This window comes from Penaeus monodon, chromosome 38, assembly GCF_015228065.2.
Source record: "Penaeus monodon isolate SGIC_2016 chromosome 38, NSTDA_Pmon_1, whole genome shotgun sequence".
Taxonomy (NCBI): Eukaryota; Metazoa; Arthropoda; class Malacostraca; order Decapoda; family Penaeidae; genus Penaeus; species Penaeus monodon.
This window is the reverse complement of record NC_051423.1, coordinates 26,954,932-26,961,709: the sequence shown is the minus strand read 5'-3', so window position 1 is coordinate 26,961,709 and position 6,778 is coordinate 26,954,932.

Here is a 6,778-nt window from a genome sequence, read left to right as displayed (position 1 = left end):
ATAAATACATTTGAATCCATGTTAACAGTTTTCCCTGAATACCAAAACTAGCTAGTTGCTCAAGGATGATTTCTCTGCTTGAAATATCAAAGGCAGATTTAAGATCGAGAAATACGGTTTGCATGCCTGGGTTTAAGCTTGTTAAGTATTCTGCAAACATTGCTGATTGCTACGCCCTAGAGAAATCCATACAGTCCGGGGGATAACTTAGCATTTATGCGATACGTAAGCCTGTTCAGAATTATTCTCTCAAGTACTTTGCACAGACAGGAGGTCAAGGAAATGGACCTGTATCTGTCAGTATTGGGTTTAGTTATAGGAATGATGACGCTTTTAGTCCAGGAGCTTGGGAGGATTCCTTGTGATAGACTGAGTCTATACAGGTGGTAAAAGTGGGTCGTCTGGTACCTGAGCAATGTTGCGAAAGGGCCCCCTTAAGTAATGCCATCCTCGGCAGGGGTGGTTGCCTTGCCATTCAGAAGGGCGTTACTCAGTTCTCACTCGGGTATTTAGGCAAAATCGGGGGGGGGGGGGTCAATAGCAGCACAGGCTATTTCTATATTAAATTTTCTATTTTCGACTGGTTGAGTTGATCTTTTGTCCCTTATGAAAGTGAGTTTAACCGAGAATTCTCGCCCCACTGCTCTAGCAGCATGTTAGCCTGTTCTCGTAGACTGTGGAATTGCGGTGTTGTGAGAGCTTTACCTGTCAGCCTATCAATTTTTCTCTACACGTCAGCCACAGAAGTTTGACTATTGATGCTTTGCAAGAATTGTTCCCAGTGGTTACTACGAACCTGAGTGTTTAATTCTCTGAATTCCTCGTTGGCTTTAAAAAACTGCAGAAGATTATCTGTCGTCTTACTATCTTTATAGCAATTAGCAAGCTCATAAGGTCATTGAACCACCTCGGGGCCTCTTTTTCTTCGAGAGTTTTCGTGAACAGACCCATGTGTTATAGTAGTCAGTGACAACTTTGATTAGAACCTAAAGGAACATTTAAACAGTTGTTATTGATAGGTTTTATCCAGTCATAGACCCGTGCCTTGAAATGATGCTCCAGTCCCGGTGGGATAATTATTCTGAGCCTAGGTGATTTAGGGGCTGAGTCACTGCCTACAGCTTGTTCGGATTGGAAAGTGGTCACTAACTCTCGTGCCAGTGAAGTACAGACATTGCCATGAACGAAAATTTTTGCCAAATACATAATTTAGCCTGCCACCTCCCAAATGAGTCTCTGCTTCTGTGTCATATACTGTCAGTGATCTACTATTGATGAAATGCTTAAATTCTTCCCCATTACTATTACGTTGGTTGTCTCTAAAGTGAGGATGCCTTGCACTGAAGTCGCCCATGCATAACGTGCCTTGGTTGTAAAAATTAGGGAGAGAACTAGCCAGAAATTTAGAGTATCTGGCATATACATTATACAGTGAAAAATACCCAGAGGCAGTCTGGATTTTTAAATGAAATTGAACATTGGTATTCTCGGATTTCTTAACACATTTTGTGGCAGTGTTACCTTCACATAGTCAACAATCCAGTTATGGCTGTATTCACATATGAATAATATCCCTCAACTGCAGGTGCTATTTTCATTTTGGCAGCAGCAGCAAAAGGTTCTTGCACGCAAATAACATCAGTATTATATTTACGGATGTAAAATTCTAGATCATTCAGCCTAGGCTTAATACGACGCATATTCCATGATTATGCGTTTATCCATATGTGAATAGTGTTTTATTAGGCAATCTGTACTTCATGCTGTTATATCCTATAATATTACGAATTATAGAATCACACAAAACACATATAACTTTATGATTATCGATTTCATTACAGATGGTAGTTGTAAACTTAAAAGTACTTAAAAATATTTGGTCTTGGCTTTGTTCCACTTCTCAGCACAGTCCCTTCGGTTGCTGTGCCAGATGCACCTGGGGGCTGGTTGCGTCACTGGACTCGATGTCACAGGGATCCTGATTTTGTTCGTGGCTGCTCTCGGCGCTGACACGCCCACTCTGGTTATCATCACTGGGGGTCTGACATCGATTCTTCTCGTTCGTTCTTGTAGCACTAATGATAACACTAGTATCACGACAATGACAGTCACTTTTAATTGTTCCATGTCCTATCTCAGCGTCGTTATTTCATTAATTAAGTTATTGTTTTGTTCTTTCAGAGCTTTCATTTCCTTTAAAAAGTTCAAGTACATTTATGTTGCCTTAGTCAGCTGGGGTGACGTCACTTCTGCTACATGGTTGTGCGGGGGATTCCTTCACCAGACCTACGGTCATTCCTGCCTGAGGGTGAGGGACGGTTACCTCGGCTGGCGCCCGGGGAGGGAGGGGGGCGTGGTCTTCAATTCAGAAAGTATGGCAGCTTTGAGGCCCGAGACACCCTCTGCGAGGATCAGCATCACCTTGTTCACTTTCTCCAGTTTGTGGCAAACCTGTCTCATATTCGGTAGCCTCTGCCCCCCTCTCGCCGGCTGCCGCGGGAAATCTCTGCGGGTGGTGACGTCCACACAGGTCACGCGGGTTGGGTTGGGAGGACCGCGCTAGTCACTCGCGGTTGGTACTGGTACCACAGGGGGTGAAGGGGGAGGGGACAGGGCAGGGAGGGTCGTGCATCCCCAGTGCCAGGCATTCACACCTGTCATCCCACACCTGAAGCATGATGGGACAAAGACTGGTGCATCTGCATCCTTCTGTAGCACTGCGAAGACACTCCTTGGCAGTATGTTGTTCACCACATGCTGCACAATGTGCCTTGCCCTTGCAGTACTTAGCTACATTCCCACTTCCCATGCAGTTATAGTAGATCACAGGGGATGCCCTCTACGGCCGCATGTGGCTGGCGGGCATGTATTTTCCAAAGAAGTGATATGTACTTGGAGATGGTTGCTCTCCTTTCCATATTATACGGGTGCGGTCGAGTGGTTCCCATCCTTGTGTACAAGGTCGAGGGGACCGGAGGGTCGTTGCCGAGATCCTGTAGCCATTTCATTTTTCGCGGTTTCGTCGTGCCTTCAGGGAAGGCGAGGCGGACATTTTTCTTTGGTGCCAGTGGCGCCTTACCGGCATTGTCAGGCTTTCTTTTTTCTTAACTTAGAGGGGTGGGGCAGTTATCCACCGAGTCCTCTCCCTCAGTGTTTACATTGCGGTTTCCCCCATCGTGGGATGACCGCAGCACCTGGCCCGCCTCGTGACAGGTGATATATTGCGCTCAGGACAACGGGGCACTCGGTAGAGGGATTATTTCAAATTCCCTTACAGGCATAACTATTATTACATCACTACTCTCATGTCACAGACTTGCGGGTTATATGAGTGCCAAAAACACATGAACTCCTTGTAGAACTTCCTCGTATATGACTCCAGAGATTCGTGTATAAGGGACAAGGCACCGGACACGGGCACTACACGACCTTTCCCCTGTGAGGTCACGGTGTGCTGAATGTAGTGAATTTCCCTGACTTCAGGTGGGTAGAGAAAATCTACTACTCACTACGTGGGCTTTACACATTTCCCGTGTTTTTTTTTTTTTTTTTTTTTTTTTTTTTTAAGAATTGAACATCAGTGTGATTTTTAAATTTTTGACAAAAACCTTTCCTTTGGCCCGTATCAAACCCTACATCTACATTTTTTTACTGTACGAAACCTACTTAAACACTTTTTATTTTATGTACCCTGTCTTTTCTTGCCCTTTTGCCTTCGACATCCACCTTAGCTTTGTTTCTGACTCGTTTTATCTTCGTTTCCTCCGTCTTCCCCCCGGGAATCCTTCCTTCCCTTTTTCGTACTTTCCTGTCGTTTATTTCTTTTTTTCCCCTTTTTGTTGTTCATATCTTTCCTTTTATTTTAGTATTTTTGGCTTTTTTTAAATCACCATCTCTTTTTTAAAAATTTAAATCCCCTGCATTAGGTAAAACATCACCAAGCGGGGGAAAAACCACCAGTATAAAAGGTCAACCAGGTCATCAGGGAGGGGGCTTTTATTTTTAGTGGCACGACCTTTGGTTTTATTAGCGGGTTTGACTGGTGCTTCTCGTGCTGGGGGGTTCCTCTTTCCAAAAAGGTTGGTGGTTTTGTCTTGTATATTGGTTTTATTTGTGCGAATCATCTGAGTCATCACCAAAAACCCCAAAACCCACATAGATTTTCCCGTATGGGGTAACCGTTCCAGCCCAAAACATATTAATTTAACGGAGTTTGATACCCACTGTATTATTTTTATTATTATCATTATGTTATTTCATTATTATTATTTTTTATTTTATTATTTATTTTTTTTTATCATTATATTTTATTATCGTCATTATTGTTATTACTATTTTATCGTATGATCATTATTATCATTACTGCAATCATTATCACATTTTTTCTTTTTTTGTTTTAAAATTTGGAAATGGGGAAATGTAAGTTAATGATAAAAAATATTGATTACTGATAAAAAAAAAAATTAATATAAAACCCGTCCCGTAGTAGTAAAAATGATAACAATTACTAATAATATAATAAAGTAGTAATAAAAAAAAGGATAATAATAAAACACAACAAAAACCCAAAAAATGTGATAATAAAATCTAATATATAATAATAATAAAAATAATAATAATAAAAAATAATAATAATAAAAATATGATAATTAAAATGTGATATGGTAAAAATAAAGAAATAATAATAATAAGAGAACAACATAATAAAAAAAATAATAAAGATCTAATATAATAATCACAATAAGATGGGAAAATTTACAATAATAAAAATAAAATAAAAATGATGATGATGACGATGTAACAAAACAACAACAACAAACAACAAAAATAAAATAATATAAAATAATAAAAAGATAATAATAAAATAATTGATGATGATAATGATAAAAATAACAATAATAATAAGACTAATAATCATAATGACAATATCAATAATAATATTGCAATAAGAATGATGATAATAAAAACAATAAAGAAAATAATGATAATGGTAATGGTGATTGTAATGACAATAAATGATAATTTTAACAATGATTATGATATTATTGCTACTACTATTAATTGTAATAATAATAATAATAATAACAATTATTATCATTATTATTATTATTATTATTATTATTATTATTATTATTATTATTATCATTATAGTCATAGCAATGATGATGATGATGATGATGATGATGATGGTGATAACAACATCATCATCATCATCATCATCATCATCATAATAATAATAATGATAGAAATGTAATAATTAATAATAATGGTGATAATAAAAATTAATAATGATAATAATATAACAAAAACAACAAAAAGAAAACATATTAAACAAACAACAAAAACAATAATAAAAATAGCAGTGATAATAAAATTATAATAATAAAATAAAAATAAAATAAAAAATAATAATAATAATGATAATAGAGATAATGATAATAATAATAATGATAATGATAATTACAGTAAATGATAATATTAATGATAATAATATTAATGATAATAGCAACTACAAGAGGAACAGAAAATAAAATAAGAATAACAGTAGTTTTTTACACCTTTGTTATAATGATATAATTAAGTGTAGGAGGTAAAAGAATAAAACAGGGTTGGAAAAAACTCTGTAGCATAATATTTGGAGGATGCACCTGATATTTTATATAAAAAAGCGTTAATAGATATTTATAAACATAGAATTGTACTGTTAAATAAAATAATTTCAGATTGATAATTTCATCCTTAACACCCCAACTCATTGCTTTGTCAGAAGCTAATCAAATATGATATGTAGCTTCAAAAGCTATCTATAATGTGTTGCATGACTATAGAATAGCAAACGCGCTACTACCAACAGTCTTTCGTAAAACTATTCAAAACATTTTAAAAAGATACACTTCAAGTGTCTTTACACTATTAAGAAATCTTAAGGGCTGATCATTATTTCACATCGGTTCTTAATTATGATCAGTAAATTACATTATAGATCTTTTTTTAATGAGTGAGTGAGGACCAAAGCAATGATTACAGCAGAAAAATAATGCAAAAGTTGCAACACTTCTTAATCTTAACAAGCTAATGACCAGTTGTTTTGGGCTAATGGGAGGTGATAAGTTAAAGAGCATTTGTCTCAAAATGAGATAGTAACGCGGGAGGCTTCACAGTACAGAAGTGTGAAAAAGCCTACCAGATGTCGTGTTTCTCATACTAGCGTGGTTGTTTTAATTGCCATCATCGTAAGAGAAAGAAAATAACGAAATACGTTGGTTTTCACGTGTTTCTTCGTGCCCTGACGGTATTTCACTTCACAGGAAACGTGGGACAAGTACATGCACACAAAAGAAAGACAAAAAAAAAACGGCGATCTTGTTTCACTTCACAGCAACGTCATGGAGAGGGGGGGGGGATGAAATAAAACACAGCGGATTTCATGTTTCTTTTCCTGTGGCTTCGCGTCTTCCCATAATCGAGGTCGTCCTTGCTAGTCCATTAGTCAACCGTGGATGCCATAGTCGCGACTGACACCCCAGCGCCACTGTGGATATGGCTGGCGTCGGTCCCTCCTGTCTAAGTGACATCGGGAGGCGCTTGTCGGGAGTCGGTGCCAGATGTAGTGGGGGAGCGACGTATTGTATCCGCACCTGTAGGGGGAGCGCCAGGTATGATCACTGCACTTTTTCCCGTTTTGGTTAACGTATATGGCGTTTCCCCTTACTTATTTCTAAACATTCTTGTATGCTTATTGCTGAAGGGCACTAATGTGTGTTTTCCTTTTTTAATA